The sequence below is a fragment of the Pseudophryne corroboree genome, chromosome 7 (genome assembly GCF_028390025.1).
Source record: "Pseudophryne corroboree isolate aPseCor3 chromosome 7, aPseCor3.hap2, whole genome shotgun sequence".
NCBI classification, from domain to species: domain Eukaryota; kingdom Metazoa; phylum Chordata; class Amphibia; order Anura; family Myobatrachidae; genus Pseudophryne; species Pseudophryne corroboree.
In genome coordinates, this window is record NC_086450.1 from 155176630 (window position 1) to 155194822 (window position 18193).

General features: G+C 42.8%; 1 protein-coding gene across 1 annotated transcript in view; it reads right to left on the reverse strand.

The window, feature by feature from the left end:
* The window catches only part of LRP1B (LDL receptor related protein 1B), a 1835733-nt gene that overhangs the window by 1456762 nt on the left and 360778 nt on the right, over positions 1-18193 (reverse strand). The gene's annotated exons all lie outside the window — the stretch shown is intronic.

Genomic DNA, 18193 nt, shown 5'->3' on the forward strand with positions numbered 1-18193 from the left:
GGCCTACACTGGAAGGAAACAATATTGTGAGCTGTGAGGGGGGACAAATACTGACTGGAAATTAAAAGAAATGAATGTTATTGAGGTTAATAATACTGTCCCTTGTCAGTGATCATCTATTTAAAAGCAGCTCAGGATGGGGATAGCACTAAATAATGAAAGAAGAAAGGTTTCTTAAATAAAACAATTATGTTTGAATTTAAAATGTGTTATTAAAATTTCCTATTGAAACATTAAAATTTTAAGGTTTCGCTTAAATACAGTAGAAATTAGCATTGAATAACATGAATTACAGCTATCTGCACACTCTCTATCACAAGTTAACTAAGTATTTTAAATCTACTAAAACAGCTGGCTTACATTTCTTGAAACCTATAGAGATTCATCTCCTGCCTAAATTATCACCCACAGGTTTGACTGCAATAAATTTAGAATTGATAACTTTCATTTACATATAGACTTACTATATCATGGTGAGTGAGTGAGTTATACAGATGTCTTCATACACTATTTCTGTAGTTATGCCAAACATCCCTTTTCGGCCTGCCAGGTCCTGTGCAACTTGGCTTACGCTAAGTGTCTTTATCGTGCTTGTTTATCGCAATGTGACGAGACTGCACTGATTAATCTGATATTGTGGCTGTGTCTGAATCTGTATACAAAGTGCTATGTGTAATGGCTCTTTTTCACACCAAGCTCTGTTGTGCTTCATATACAGATTCAGACGCAGGCACACACAGATACAGTATACTGTACAAGTGTTGCATATCAAATGAATTAGTGCAGATTTATCATTTTATTTTATTGAATCACATTTCAATTAAGACGCTCATTCACTTGAAAAAGACGGTCACTGCTTAGTGCGGCTCAATCATATCAGGCATTTCGCATCACATGGTATATTAAGGACACATCTGTACGTCATGTTCAGGCCTGATTCTGAATTAGTAGCCACACCAAAGTGGTCACATTTAGCAATTATTTGCAGACTGGGGAGCATGCACTGCATTAGGCATAAGCACCTTGATGGAGGCCCCATGTGAATCTGGATCCCTACATCCATAAAATGGGCATTTCTGGGTGTAGACTTAGTGGCTATCCTGTGGAAACACACGAGAACCATCTCATGTAGCCAGATCTTTAGTTTGAGGAGTACGTATAGCTCACCTTGTACTTCGTGAAAAAATGATCAGCATTGCAGCTGAGCAGATCTATGTAGTGTGTGGCTGCAAGGGGTTGAATGTGTTGCTGCACACTACATAGATCTGCTCAATTGCAATGATCAGTATTTTTTACAAAGTACAAGTAGCTATATAGAGTTAGAATTCTCATAGGTTTATGCAGGATCAAATAGCTCAATAAGTAAGGTATTTAATGCAACAGGTTATGGTTTGTATCCTGGGTATGGCAGTATATTGATTGTGTAATTTAATAAAGCGCATTGTAACTGAACAACTAAGAGATCTCACGAATGTGGTATATAGAGGATTTGTATCCAAATCCATATAATGTGGGAAGGGGCATCATAGCATTGGCTTTCTCTGGGATCAGTTTTGTCAAACCTCTCCCCCACAAGGGCATGTGCCTTATGTCCCTTGTGGAAAAACAGGGGCGTAATCTATTTCTGGCACAGGGCACCAAAAAGTCTAGTTACCGCTCTGCCTTCCACTCAGTCTCAACCATGCTACCTGTGCCCCCCCCTCCCATGGAGCAATTATTGGATCAGTGTGCACCTGTAAACACTGAGCAATATCTTGTTCAGTTTGTACTTTCCTTTCATCTCTGGAACAGACTCAAGATATCAGGAACGACATTGTGTGTGCAGCACAAGCGATCTCATTCCCCCAATCTGATCATTGCAGGAATGTTTGAATGCATTTAGCAGTTTCAAGCACTCCTGAATAGACACTATCCAATTATCGAGCATTTACTGTATCTAAGTGGACAGATAATTAAATAGTGTGTACCCACATTTGACCAATTTGCATGTATACTGTATGGTTCAGTACACCCTGGGTATCAGTACAGATCTGTCTTTGCAGTGGCTAGGAAATTCAATTTTCAAAGGAAGTTTCCAAAGTGATAAGTATTTTAGAGTTTAAAGCATTTACAGTTTACTTACTAGAGATATATGAAGTATTCAATGTTTTCAGGAAACTTTGGATGCATTCATCAATTTGTTGTATTAGTCTCCAGTAAAGTAGTTTTACATTTCGAAGGATAGACCCGTTAATAATATAATCCCCTTCAAAACATAACAATGAAATCCATCCATAATTGCTTTTCTAAGAAGAATTTTGTCTAAGGTCACTATCCCATTAAGTTTATAAGCCTTCAATTAATTTACATGGTTATTATTTGTCTGAGACTTGCCAGAATAGTTTGCTATAGCTCCAGAGTTGAAATAAATTTCACATAGTCTTTTAACAAGGACAAAAAGCCAACACATGAAATAGCACATAGTTAAAACTACATTTTTTCCCTCTAATTTCCAAGACCAAATTAAATTGCACTATTTGATAATTGCATACGTAGATTCTAAGTTTTGTCCTTTGGATAACATGAATAACTTCTGAATGTTTCTGCATTAATCAAAGTGCTTTTAGAAATCCTATTTCCATCACATAAAAGGACAACGATGAAAATATGTATTATCATAATTAACTGGAGGACAAAAGCGCATATAAAGGAATCAGATTTGTGTTTTCATTGTCGATACTGTTATTCATTTTTAAAGCAGATCTTTTATTTAATGAGAGATAGTTTGGAATACAGCTAACTCTCCATTCCTTCCACAGTGTCTATCAAGTCTCACGGCCAGTATTGTGGATGTTGCTCAATGTAACAATCTCTGGACTGTGATGTACAAGCCTTTTTTTAGAGCTTTGTTCTGGTGGTACTCACTGGTGCTAGCTTTATTTGGTGTCATTGCTAATTCTTATAAACAGGAAGAAATAAGTGAGATCACATCACAAATTAATAATATAAATATGTGCACACAATCACAGTGTGGAAACTACTATAAAATCTTACACAGACTTGTAACTTTAATTGAGTATCTGCACCTTTTTATTTCTGGAAAAAAGCACACAGCTTTTTCCTTACATACATGGGAAAATGTAGGATCCATAAAGGGGGGTCTCCAAATGCGGATCAAATAAAAAAACAAAGTAAAAGTAGTTGCAAAAATAGCATATTTCAACACTCAGGGCTGGATTAAAGTTTGTGGGGGACCCAGGGCAACTAATTTGTGAGAGCCCTACCGATAACATTGTCAAAATGATACACTATCAACGTTATTAAAGTCTGATTTGTAAATACACCAGGCACTACAAATGTGTTGAATAAACTGTAGTACCCTCAGTTCACATTATGAGAAGTGCCCCCACTCTGTCGATGTATCTATGTGTGGGGGCCCTTTTTTTGGGTGGGGGGCTGGCCAACCGCCCCAGCTGCCCCGTTGTTAATGAAACCCTGTGCACATAAAGTACACTGCCAATGTTTACTGGTCTGCAAAATGTGGACAGTGCTGGGTTAAAAACAGGGCAGCTGGGGTGGTCACAGGGGGCCCCCATATAGTCCCTTAAGCGTCTGTATTGCAGTGCTCATCATTGTAGCTTAAGCAATGTGGAACCCATTAGATAGTAATAACTATGCATGTTATATTAATGATCTGTCTAGGTAATAAAGTATATCTATAAAAATCTATGAACACGTTCAGTATCTGAGATTACCAGGCCTGCCATCCTCTGTAACTTAAGGGGGGTACTCACAGAGCGATATTCTAAGCAATCTGACTAGATTGCTTAGAATATCGGCATGATCGCTCCGTGTGTAGCCCCCTCAGCGATAGCGATGCGCGGCCCCGCACATCGCTATCGCTGCTGCTAGATTGGCCTGCATGCAGGCCAATCTAGCGGGTCGCTCACTTCACCCGCTGGGTGAAGTGAGCGCCCCCCCCCCCCCCTGTCTCCCCCCGCACGCTCAGCACAGATCGCGCTGTGCTGAGCGGCAGGAGAGATGTGTGCTGAGTGGTTCGCTCAGCACACATCTCTCCCAAATCGGCCCGTGGGTACTGGGCTTTAGGCTCTGTCACATGTTCTGTAGTCCAATAACACTGCTAAACAAATAACCACACACTAGGTATGTGACCTTGCTAAAATGACAATATAAAATAATAATAATTATAAATGCTTGCTACATCAGGGAGGTCTGGTATTAAGAACACTGAACATTATCTAAGGAAGTTACTAATAAGGCTTGTTGAAATTACTCATAAAATCGTTCTTGGACCTTGAGAATGAATATACAGATGTAGCAATGCTCATCTTTGCTGCGATGCAGCATGCGGAAACACAGTTGGCTGCATGCCGTACCAAGATTATCCACAGCTGTCGATCGGCTGCGAATAGCAGCAGCCAGACATGCCATGCAGCATGCCGTGATGCAAATGCCGCATTGCAGTAAGATGAGCATGGCTACATCTGTAAGTAAAATAATCTTTATTTAGAATTAGAAGCTTCTATGTATGGCATTTCTGAGCATATTATAATGGATTGCCTGAGTCAGAGATGAGCACAAATGTCTTTGCAGCTATGACTCGGTATGGCAGCTGTGGGGCTTTGTATTAATACGCCCATTGGAGCGCCTGAGATCTTCCGCTTGTGTACCAAGATGAAACCATCAGGCACACATCAGTTGATAATTGACCTTCTGAGTAACCTTACAGTTGTGTAGCATGGCTGCAGGAAGTGAGACACCGAAGACAATGTAACAACGTATGGTAGGATCACAAGCTGTAACACACCCCCGGGAAAACATCTGCGTTTGAGTCACTACTCCCCCCCCCCCCCATTAACGTCCACAAATGATCCCTGTCTGTCACTCACTTTGTGAATAAATCTTCACTGTGATTGTCATCACATGACCATTGCGACTCTTGTGCAGTGGCTAAAAATCACTCTACTGCGTACAAAATCAACATTGTGCCCATAGCTGAATCAGGACCTGAGCTGTTCTGCCTCTGTTCTGAAGCATCTAAACAATTTCTCAGCAAACCATGAAATACTACAGTCCCCATCATTGCATGTTTGAGATACAGAAAAAAGAGAAAACGCCGGTGCACACTCTAAGCACTAAGAACACTGGCAATCAGAACAATTATTATAAACTCTGCACTTTAACATGGAGTAAAACTGAGGTTCTTAGCATATTTTTTGCACAAAATATAATCTCAATTTTACTCCATGTTAAATTGCAGAGTTTATTATAATTGTTGTGATTGCCAGTATTCTTAGTGTTTAGAGTGTGCACTGGCAGTTTCTCTTTTTTCTGTGTGGAACTACAAGTCTCAGCATGGTAGCATCTCTAATTATGTTTAGAATTAGGGTGTGCAGTCAAGACCCCCCATATGCTTTAGATACTACAATTTCCATCTTAGCATGTTTCCTAGCTTGATTATATAGTAACATACTATTGTGCATCTTGAATATGTCTAGTTAATAAATATTAACATATGAAGCCTTGAAAATGAATAATATATGGTAATAATAGCATCTAATGTTCAGGAAACAGAGTTGTCATTGTGCAGTTGGTCAAAACTGGAAAACAGGGACATTTCCAGGGATAAACCTATAATCTATGGAAATTATGAATAGCTGCAAAAAAATATGAGAATATTATTGTAATAATTTTTTATACCAACTAATATACAGAGCTATAGACTCTTCCAATTAATGTAATAAACATTCAATTGTTGGCGCAATTAAAATACAATGCCCATTGACATCAATTGAGCATTAGTATTAAACTGTTATAAAAAAGAAACTATTCCTTTTGTTTTATTCATTTGTTACCTTTCAAAATCAACAATAACAAGAACAATGATTAAAGGGTAATTTTCTTTAAATGATACTTTATACAAACCTTAATTGGAATGGACTAATTGCACAACAATACTGTTTAAAATAAATAAAATAAATGTAGAAGGATAATAAGCTTTTAAACAAATGGTGTCCTTTAGTTATATTTCGGTCGCCTTAATTTAGAAGTCAAATTGGCAGTCCTGAAGAATTATTGCACAGATGATTCCATCAATTTAGCTCTCTTTATCTTTAGCAAGCAGAAAGATGACTTTTTACACACCACATATACACCGGCATGTAGCAAGTCTCAGGGGAGAATAAGAAAGACAAGTAGTGCAGATACCTCTGGACAGGTTAAAACAAGTTTAAAATACAGTATATTGCACTTTCATTTTGTACAAAGTTACAAACCTGTAAACCAAACAATTGGTAAGTGGCACATCTCATACCCAAACAGATCTCACGGTCATACAATGGAGCTTTAAGGGGGGTACTCACGGAGCGATAATCTAAGCAATCTGACTAGATTGCTTAGATTTTAAGCATGATCGCTCCGTGTGTACCCCCTACAGTGATATTGATGCGCAGCCCCACGCATCGCTATCGCTAGTGCTAGATTGGTGCTAGCAGATCGTTAATTTCACCCGCTGGGTGAAATGAGCGCCCCCCCGTCTTCCCCCGCACGCTCATCGCGCTGTGATAAGCGATGGGAGAGATGTGTCCTGAGTGGTTGGCTCAGCACACATCTCTCCCACATGGGCCTGTGAATACCGGCCTTTAGAATCCTGGAAACTCCAGCGTCCTACAAGATGGATCCAGACAATGGGCGGTATTCAATTCTTTTTACCCCCTTCCACACCCATTCTGTTTCTGCTGATGGGAGGGGAAGGGGAGGGGTGAGGAAAACTAGCAATGTTATTGGTTGCAATACACCAGGATTACCATGACTAATTGAATTGCTCCCTATACTGTAGGTTGTTCTCCTGTACTAAAAAGACCAATTTTACTGTAGCTTGCTTGCCTTAGCTAATGATTGAATGACATATATAGAAAACACCTCCAGAGAAGATAAACCCAAATGTAGTCTGAATTGGGAGATGGTGCATAATAGTGCCTGTTTCTTAGATCACCCAAGCTAAAGAATATTATTCAACAGGAACTCAAATCTTGCTGTATCTCCTATACTAAAGCTCAGAGATACCATGCTGCATTATCCTTTAACATTTTAATATTATGTTCTATTAGGGATTTGGATTACTCATCAAAATCTGTTCTGTAATCTTTTCAATAACTAATTTTTTATTGTCTCAGTCAACTAATGGGGAAATATTCTTAGTTATTGTCTTTAATGAATTAATATGCTGCTCATTTAGCAATAATGTAAGTTGCAGAAGATTACTTTCTTACTGCCATTTACAAAACTAGACACTGAGAAAAAAGAATAGTTATTGCTGAACAATGTTCTATGCTCTTAGGGAATGATGCAGAGTTGAAGGAAAGTCGCCCATATTTGCTCCGGCACTGCATGCACATAACTAAATACATTTGTTTGCCCCTATGCTGAGTTGTATGCAGAGTGCAGAAGAAGGGCGATGTTGTGATGTTTATGACATCACCACAAGGAGGTGGGCCCACTGGCACCAGGATATATAGTGCTGCCGGGAGCATCACTAAGACTTGACAGCACTGCTCGCATACCCTAGTTACAGTTCAGTGTATGCATCTCTGATGATGGACCACCCCTATCGCTTGAAACTTGTCATCACCAGTGTGCATTTGCATCAGCCCTATGTTTGGTGCAAAATATAATGTCTGTAAATAATGGTTGCCTTTCCACTTCAACAGATTTTTTAACACCATTTTATTGGGGATGTAGTCAAAAGGTCAGTAGTCACAATGTGGACAGTTATGATGCCAACACAGATAAGATGTCAAGTAGCAAAATTGTAGAGAAGAATGGAAACGCCTTTGAGGCGCTCTCTCGTGGAAAGTATGAATGAAGATAATTTAAAGAATAACTTTTATCCGTTACTAGTTAAAACCCCATCAAAATGATGGACACCAGGGCAAGATTATATTATGAGGGCGGTGGCTACTCACACAGGAGCTGCCAGGTTTAAGGAAGTACTGCTGCTGGGAGCTGGGGCTCTGGTATGCTGTGTGTGCGTGTGTGCGTGTGTGTGTGTGTGTGTGTGTGTGTGTGTGTGTGCGTGTGTGTGAAGCTGTTTATCTGTAATGGTCAGACTATAATGATGCTGCACTATATACACCAGTGCTGGCATGTGTAAGCTAACCAGTCCCTGCACAGCTCCTAGCCAGTCTGGTGGGTAGAGGATAACAGTAGCCACCAGCAGCTGTCCGGAGGGGTCTGGGTGTGGCCTGCCCAAGGTGTTGGGGAAAAAATCTGCCCCCTCCACTGGTGTGCAGTATATATAAAGCAGGTGAGTTGATTATCTGCTTTCTCCTCACCCGCATCATCTGCACCGACCCCTCCTCCCCCCAGTCACCGTACTGCTCACCTAACACAGGATCTCACCTCTTGCTGCCAGACTGATTCACCTTCTCTCCCCGCCAGTAAGTGGCCACATATGTACCCGATGCTTCCGCTCTGAGCACTGTATGATCGTCCGGTGGTTTCTGCATCCGTTTCCTGGTTACTGCTGCTACTTGTTACTGAGTCCCAGGAAGTAAAGTAACCTGGGGTTGCAGTATATGGAGGAGGGGGTGCAAAGTATGCTGTATATGGTAGGAGCAGTACAGTATATGGAGGAGGGGGTGCCATGTAAATAAGAGCAGTGTATAGTGGGGGGTGCAAAATATGGAAGACGATGGGGGTGTAGTGTATGTAGGGACAGTATATGGTGGGGGTGCAGTGTACATAGTGTGTGAGTGTGTGTGTGTGTGTGTGTGTGTGTGTGTGTGTGTGTGTGTGTGTGTGTCCGTGCCACACAGAGGTAACTACAGTATACTGAAAAAATCTGCATCTCTCTCTCCACTGTCCCTATCTGCCCCTAACACTCCAATCTTTCCCCAGTCACTATCTAACCCAACCACACTCTCTTCCACCCATGTCCTATCTGCCCCTACCCCCATCTCTTCCTAGTCCCTATCTGCCCCAAGCATCCTGCCTTCTTTCTTTCTACCCTAGTCCCTATCTGCCCATATGCCACTATCCACTCTCAGTCCCTAATTGCCCCTACCCCACTCTCTCTCTCTCTCCAGCCCTCTCTCTCCATATCCAGCAAGTGTGAAACAATCAGTATTATTAATATTACCAGCAGTAGATTGGAAGGCTGTAACATCTCCCCGCAGTTTCACTTTCAGTTTGAGCTGTCTCAGCTAACATAGGTGAGGAACAGAGTTGATTTTTATTATATTATTATATTGGAGAAATAAAAAGAGGCTCCTACAGTATATCAATGCACAAAAAAAGATAATTACAATAACATGTAAAATAATGTGAAAAGTAACATAAACTATTCCTCACCTCCCTAATTATATGGACTAGGGTGAGATAAAATAGCTTAAATGTTGTAATTCTGCAGTCTAAAAGGGTAATGGAAACTAGTCCTAAAAAGAGATTGGGCGGGATGTAATGTTGTCCAAGTTGGCTGGAGGTGCAGGTTGCCGGCTGTACTAGGAGGTTTTTTAAAAGCGGCAATCATTTACAAGGTACAACCATGCCTTGTAAATGACTTCTACTTTTAAAAAAAAGTTTGCGTTTGGCCGGCAACCCCCACCTCCGGCCAACTTGGACAACATTACATCCCACCCTATATCACATATATCTCAACAAGTAGTATGTAGGTTGCTTACAGTGGTATAGATGAAGCAGGGACGTGCAGTCAGGGGAGGCATTCCCTATGACATTATGTGTCATAAGTATCTCCTTTATATTATTTTAATCATTTTTGCAGGTAATTTGCGTTTGGGAGGCACTGATAGTGGAGCCTCCCGTTGTTAAAGGGAAAGAGGCCAAAGCGGGGGACAGGGTCATGACATGGGCAGTAAAAGCCCATTGAAAATACATTGGAAAGCGGCACTTATAGAAGTGCCTTGTTGACACAGGGAGGTGCATACAACCCATGAAAGCACGCCCCTGTCACGGAGGAAAATGTGACGTCACTGGATCTGCTGTCATCACTGGGTGGGTAGCAGGCATCAGCGGAGGGGACGTGGTGGAGGTGCGGGCATCAGCTGCGGTGTGATGCGGTGGAGGGGCTGGCTCGCTGCGTCATTGCCTCACCCCCTTTGGCTGACTTATATGAGTCAGCACGGGGAAGTGGTTGTTAGTCTGATGGCAGAGAAGAAGCAATGCAGAGCTCCTGAACAGAGAAAACACTGTAAAAGTCCTGGATGGGAGTGGTCATGAAAAAGAGCTGAAAGGCCACCGCGCACCCCAGCTCAGGAAGACACTGGGAGCCCAGGGGAGGTGTCAGCATTGAAAAAGATCTTAAAGGCCGCCGCCCCTCAGGTGAAGATGCTGGAGGAAGACGTCGGAAGCCCTGGGGAGGCTGCGGTCATGAAAAAGAGCTGAAAGGCCGCAACCCCCCCAGGTGAAGACCCTGTATATTAAAACTGTATTGTGTTTATTTTAATATTTTCTTTACAGGAGGACTACAGGGCCAGCGGGCCCTTAATGTACTGGCATGCAGAAACTTGTGATTCCTCAAGTGCCAGCATGCTAGTGCAGGCTTGCTAGAACCTGTAAAGTTCAATATCATACCATGGACCCTGCACCTACCACCAACCCAGTGCTGGTTGTTGCTCAGGAGGGGGGACCCCATTTACATTTTTTGGGGTCCCCACTTTCCAAGGAATTCCAGCCCTGGGCTGACAGGTTTTGGTCATTTTGGGTGTCTCCCCTGCTGTGGAATTATACCCCTGGCTGGTTCAGCCTGGTGCTGGTTTTAGTGATATAAGGGAAACTCTGTGCTTTTTTTTTCTTCTTCAGTGTGTGTGTGGGGAAGGGGGGGGGGGGGGGGGGTTAGCGGCCAGTGCCTCTCCAGCCACTGACTTCACTGAGATGAAGGGTTAGATCATCTCTATTTTATTACTGATACATATTTGATGACTAGTGTGGAATCACACCCAATCTCTAGCTAACAGATAGGATGTTGACAGGTGAGAGGTGAAATTTTGACATTGTCCAAATGTCTATATTAGGGTAAGGCTGCGCCGCAAGGGTTAGGCTGTGTAGGGGATAGGTTAGGGGTGGTCACTAGAGGGATGGTTAGTAGTAGGGATTAGGGTTAGGAATAGGAATAGGCAAGAAATGCTCACTCGAACCCTGGAGGATCAGAGGTCTGACATGGAAATTACTATAACATGAGTGCTGGGGCTAGAAGATTCTGCTGGAGCTGCTGCAGCCGCCTGGAGTAGGTAGGTCACCACCGGGCTAACATGTCAACATTTTATCACTGTTTACATGATGAATGTTAATGTAATTCATCTCAAAATTATTACTGTTGATATTTTGTACCCATCACTTTTATTGAATTAAGTATTGTAACTTTACCATTTAAATCATTTTAACATTGTTATATGTATGTATGTATGTATGTATGTATATATATATATATATTCTAAATAAAATAATACATTTTGTTACTTTAAAACATAGTAGAGCTGGATACAAACTGAAAGCTTTGAACAGTGAGTGATTCCTGTCTATACCACAGAACAATACTAAGAATCTCCTTTCTAGATTCCTTCACAATAAACTGCGCGTTTCTTGCCCAGAGCAAAATAGATATATTTCCTCACATTGACTTCAAAGAGTAATCAATGCCTTTATTTTTTTAGCATCTTTCTCCATTAAGCCACAACACAGGATTTTAATGGAAACTATTGTGGATTTACTACGGGTTCTTATTTGGAAAGTAGTGTATGTCTTCTTCTGCTCCATCTGTCCTGTAAATATTCAGGACTATAAATTATTACATTCCTCAAATTGCCTTCTGTCTAAAATATTTATACTATACGATGAAAACAACGAGAATCCTGACAAGGTAATTACATTTTGTAAAACACAGTTTAGTCTCAGTATTGCTGACAACACTTAATGCTGCGAGCAAATTTGACCACACACCTAACACTTCCACCCCACCCCCCAAATGATCCATTTTATGAAGGATTATGTCAACGGTCTGCCCTATCTCTAAAATCAGCTAGAAATGTATGATGTGACAAGCTTGTAAAATGGACATATGACATATTGCAAGCAGCACCCTTCACACAGTATATATAAACAGTGAATGCAAGTGCCCTCCAGCATGAAATCCAAAGGAACATGTAAAACCAAGAATCCAGTAGCACTTGAAGCAAAAATCTGTTGGTCAGTGGATACCATATCATATCTATCTGCTGCTGGTCCATTTAATTGCATATATATGTGTGTGTATATATACTGTGACAAGAACACTGGGATAGTGTTTGAGGGCAGGTATATTTGTCCCAGGTTCTTGTCTTACATGTTTTAGAAAATGTTAACTTCTAGGAAAAATGCTTTTTGTTTTGTCTGAACCTTTTCAGTTTGCTGTAAAAGCTGGGTAAAGGCTCTGAGAGAGAGATAAGGCGAGTTCTAGACATTGGGCCCAGTTCGGGTCTTTGGCCTCACAGAGGGCTAATCAGGGTTTCAGCTGTGTAAGAGTGTTATAGTGCTTCTAACCTGATTAGTATGGGCAGACTGCCTGGGAAGGCTGCAGGATCTGGGTGTGAGAGACACGCTTTCTGATGCAAGTAAGCTATACAGTATGTACTGAAGAACTCTGTGTTTTGTTTAGTGACAGTTAGGAATATCTTATGTTTAGTTAGTGCCGGACAGGCAAGGTATTTTTATTTTTGGGTTTTGTTTTATTTTCTGTTTCAATAAAACTGGCCGGGGTCAGTTGTACCAGAAACTGGACTTGTGTTGTTCCTCAGCTGCTGCGTGCGGCCATATTCCCCAGGAAAAGGCGCCTTGCACCCCTACAGTGTTACAACTTGGTTGAGAATGCGAGCACACCGTTCTGCGCATAAGTGAAAGCAGCAGCTTTGTGAGGCCTGCAGAAAACGGTGGTTTATGCAGATACAGCCCAGTGTGAAGTTACTGAGACTCTGAGGGTTTGATATGTCCTGGGTGAAAGCAGCTACAAAGCCGCCTGAAAAATCTGTCGACATGGAGGATCTGCTTAAAGCCTTGCTGCAAGCTACAGCGGCTCAGCAGGAGGCCAACCGACAGCAGCAGGTGGCAATGGAAGAAAATAAGAGACAACAGCAGGCAGTTGTTGATGAACTTTACAGGCAACAGCGTCAGGATAGAGAGGCCTTAACAGAAGTGGTGCAGAGCCTTGCAGCCCGGATTGGAGATGTGGCCGTCAGTGCTCCGACCAGCTCTAGTTCTATACGGGCCAGTCACTTCCTGCAGAAAATGACAGAGGCTGATGATGTGGAGGCCTACTTGACCACGTTTGAAAGGACTGCAGAGCGTGAGAACTGGCCAAAAGCACAGTGGGCCAGTCTGCTGGCACCTTTCCTGTCAGGTGAGCCCCAAAAAGCTTACTTTGATTTAAGCCCTGCTGAGGCTCGGGACTATGATAAACTAAAGACTGAGATCCTGACCCGCCTGGGAGTCACGCTGTCAGTACGAGCACAACGGGTGCACCGTTGGCTGTACGCCATGGAGAAGCCTCCGCGCTCCCAGATGCACGACCTTATTCAGCTAACAAAAAAATGGCTACAGCCAGAGACATTAACTGGTCCCCAGATGGTGGAAAGAGTCGTCATGGACCGCTACTTGAGATCTTTGCCCATGGTCCTGCGCAAGTGGGTGAGCCATGGAAACCCGGGTACTGCTGACCAATTAGTGGACATGGTAGAGAGGTATTTGGCAGCAGAGGAACTACTGATGACCACCCAGCAACCCATAGATCCTCGACAGCGCCCTTCAGTAAAGACTGGTAAGACTGTTCCGTGGGAAAACGTTGCTGGGCGGTTAAGAGAACGCAGGGCTGGAGAGACTGTAAACACTGGCCCTGGAGACAGGCCAATGGGGCTAGAACGGTCTATGCTGCCCAAACGGGTTGATAATCGTGTGGTTAAATGTTTTAGGTGTGGTATGCCAGGTCATGTTATTGCCAATTGCCCAGTCACGCAAGAACCCATGCAATGTGATGCTGCCTTTGAATGTCGCAGAATGTCTTTCTTTGCTAGGTTAGCCTGTACTGTGGTACCTTCACCTGAGCTGGAAAAACAAATGTGTGATGTGTTCTTAGAGGGTAACCGGGTAGAGGCCTTGCTAGATTCAGGAAGTTTAGTTACCCTCGTGAAAGCTGGGTTAGTGAACCCCTTAAAGGTCCAGCAAATACCTATTGGGGTAACTTGCATACATGGGGATACCCAACATTATGCCACTGCTGAGGTGAATATAGAAACTTGTTGTGGGTCAGCAATGGTTAAAGTGGGACTGGTCCCTACCTTGGTGCATGAGGCCATAATAGGGAGGGATTTTCCTCATTTTTGGAAACTGTGGGAATCACGGTTGTCAACAGATGTGAGAAGTAAAAAGCCAGTTGATAATACCGGTGATTTTATGGATGTACGTGGGTCTTCGGAACTTTCTGGCCCTTTGCCTTTTGCTAGTTTGGCTGGGGAAGTGACAGATGGGGAGTCCAGTGAGGACCCTCTTGCCGGGAACAGAGACATAGTAGTTAGAACTGAAAGCGTGCCTGACCTGGAGGTAAAGAAGGATCTGTTTGCGTCTGAACAGTTAAAGGATCCTACCTTAATAAAGGCTAGAGAGAATGTTAAGATTGTTAATGGGGAACCTGTGGTACCAGGTGACAGGGTTACGTATCCCCACATGGCCATCTGTAATGAGCTCTTGTACCACATTGTCAAAAGGGGTGAGGATGTGGTGGAACAGCTGGTAGTTCCCCAGCCTTATCGGAGAACGGTACTAGATTTAGCTCATAGTCACGTTACCGCAGGACATTTAGGGGCAGAAAAAACCACTGAAAGAGTTTTACAAAGGTTCTTTTGGCCAGGGGTTTATAAAGAAGTGTCTGAATATTGTTCTTCCTGTCCTGAATGCCAGTATCATGCCCCTAGACCCCATTTCAGGAGCCCACTAGTTCCCATGCCTATTATAGAGGTCCCGTTTGACAGAATAGCCATGGATCTCGTGGGGCCCTTGTTAAAGTCTGCTCGGGGCCATCAGTATATCCTGGTAATTATGGACTATGCCACTCGATATCCTGAGGCTGTCCCTTTACGCACTATCAGAACCAAGGCGATAGCTAGGGAGCTGGTGCAGGTATTTAGTAGAGTGGGAATACCAAAAGAAATTTTGACTGACCAAGGTACTCCATTTATGTCAAGGATCATGAAAGAGTTGTGCAAGTTATTTAAGGTCACTCACCTCAGGACGTCCATCTACCATCCCCAAACTGACGGGTTGGTGGAAAGGTTTAATAAAACATTAAAAAGTATGTTAAAAAAGGTTGTTGAGAGAGATGGGAAAAACTGGGATTGTTTGTTGCCCTACTTGTTAATGGCCATCAGAGAAGTTCCTCAGTCCTCTACGGGGTTTTCTCCATTTGATTTGTTGTATGGTAGACACCCCAGAGGGCTGTTGGATATTGCCAAAGAGACGTGGGAAGGACAGCCCACTCCTTATAGAAGCGTTATTGAGCATGTAACACAAATGCAGGATAGGATTGCAGCCGTGGTACCTGTTGTCAGAGAGCACATGGAACAGGCCCAAAGTGCTCAACAGAGGGTCTATAACCGGAGTGCCAAGATACGGGAATTTGCTCCTGGCGATAGAGTTCTTGTTTTGGTACCCACTGTGGAAAGCAAATTCCTAGCTAAATGGCAGGGTCCATTTGAGATTAGGGAAAAAGTGAATGAGGTTAATTACAAAGTATACCAGCCGGGAAAGAGAAAACCCGAACAGATCTACCATGTTAACTTAATCAAACCCTGGAAAGATAGGTTGTCTCTGTCAGCGGAGCCTTGCCCTTCGGTGTCTTCACCCCAGTTGCTTCCCGCAGTGAAGGTGTCAGAGACATTATCAGCTGATCAGAACAATCAGGTTAAAGAATTTCTCATCCAAAATAGGGAGGTATTTTCAGAGCTGCCTGGCCGAACGACCATAATAAAACATGACATTGTCACAGAACCAGGGGTCAGGGTTCATTTAAAGCCATATAGGATTCCTGAAGCTCAGCGAGAAGCTATTTCTAAGGAAGTTAAAACCATGTTAGAACTGGGAGTCATAGAGGAGTCTAACAGTGAGTGGTCCAGTCCCATAGTGCTCATCCCGAAGCCCGACGGTAGCATACGCTTCTGTAATGACTTTCGTAAGTTAAATGAGGTGTCCAAGTTTGACGCATACCCCATGCCCCGTGTGGATGAGCTTGTAGAAAGGCTGGGAACAGCCAGGTTTCTCACCACATTGGACCTGACCAAAGGTTACTGGCAAATACCTTTATCTGATAGCGCCAAAGAAAAAACAGCCTTTTCGGTTCCGGAGGGGCTGTACCAGTATAAGATGTTACCCTTTGGGTTGCATGGGGCTCCAGCAACCTTTCAACGGGCGATGGATAAAATTTTGAGGCCCCATAGAAAATATGCAGCTGCCTATTTGGATGATGTGGTAATTCACAGTACAGACTGGGGGTCCCATTTGGTTAAAGTACAAGCAGTACTGGACTCAATCAGAGAGGCAGGGTTAACTGCTAACCCAAAGAAGTGCTGCCTCGCAATGGAGGAGGTCAAATACTTGGGCTTCACCATAGGCAGAGGTCTGATTAGGCCCCAATTGAATAAAGTTGATGCTATTCAAAACTGGCCTCGTCCAGTGAATAAAAAACAGGTAAGGGCTTTTTTGGGAATTACTGGGTACTATAGACGGTTTATTCCTAATTTTGCGACCACAGCGGTGCCGTTGTCAGACCTTACCAAAGGGAAGCAGTCAAATGTGGTGAAATGGAACCCTGATGCAGAAAAGGCGTTCCAAGCGTTAAAAGTGGCTTTGTGTTCACAACCGGTGTTGATAACACCAGATTTTTCAAAAGAATTTGTGGTACAGACAGATGCCTCAGAGGTAGGGATAGGTGCTGTGCTGTCCCAAACCAGAGATGGGGACGAACACCCTATCATTTATTTGAGTAGGAAACTCAATGAGCATGAAAAAAGGTATGCCATTGTGGAAAAGGAGGCTTTGGCCATTAAGTGGGCACTAGATACCTTGAGGTATTACCTCTTGGGTAGACAATTCAGACTAGTGACAGACCATGCCCCTTTAAAATGGATGTATGTAAATAGAGGCAAGAATGCTCGTGTAACTAGATGGTTTCTAGCGTTGCAGGACTTTAAGTTTACTGTCGAACATAGACCGGGAACACAATTGGCCAACGCAGATGCATTGTCTCGCATCTTCTGTTTGGGGGCTACAAGTGTTCCGGCCCCTAGGTCGAAACAGGGGAGGGGGATATGTGACAAGAACACTGGGATAGTGTTTGAGGGCAGGTATATTTGTCCCAGGTTCTTGTCTTACATGTTTTAGAAAATGTTAACTTCTAGGAAAAATGCTTTTTGTTTTGTCTGAACCTTTTCAGTTTGCTGTAAAAGCTGGGTAAAGGCTCTGAGAGAGAGATAAGGCGAGTTCTAGACATTGGGCCCAGTTCGGGTCTTTGGCCTCACAGAGGGCTAATCAGGGTTTCAGCTGTGTAAGAGTGTTATAGTGCTTCTAACCTGATTAGTATGGGCAGACTGCCTGGGAAGGCTGCAGGATCTGGGTGTGAGAGACACGCTTTCTGATGCAAGTAAGCTATACAGTATGTACTGAAGAACTCTGTGTTTTGTTTAGTGACAGTTAGGAATATCTTATGTTTAGTTAGTGCCGGACAGGCAAGGTATTTTTATTTTTGGGTTTTGTTTTATTTTCTGTTTCAATAAAACTGGCCGGGGTCAGTTGTACCAGAAACTGGACTTGTGTTGTTCCTCAGCTGCTGCGTGCGGCCATATTCCCCAGGAAAAGGCGCCTTGCACCCCTACAGTGTTACAATACATATATATATATATATATATATATATATATATATATATAAGAGCAAAAATGACAGTACTCAAAACCATAGTACAGAATGAATAGATGGTGCAAGGCAGTAAAATAACATAAAGGCACTAGCTTTTCCAGCTCATTGGAAAAAGCAAAACAAGCCAGCACTCACGGTTTAGATGAGTAAACAAAGAAGATTTATTCCATATCAAGGCGACAAGTGTACATACAGGCACAGCCCAACAGCTGTTTCAACCGATACAGGTCTTCCTCAGGGGCTGTT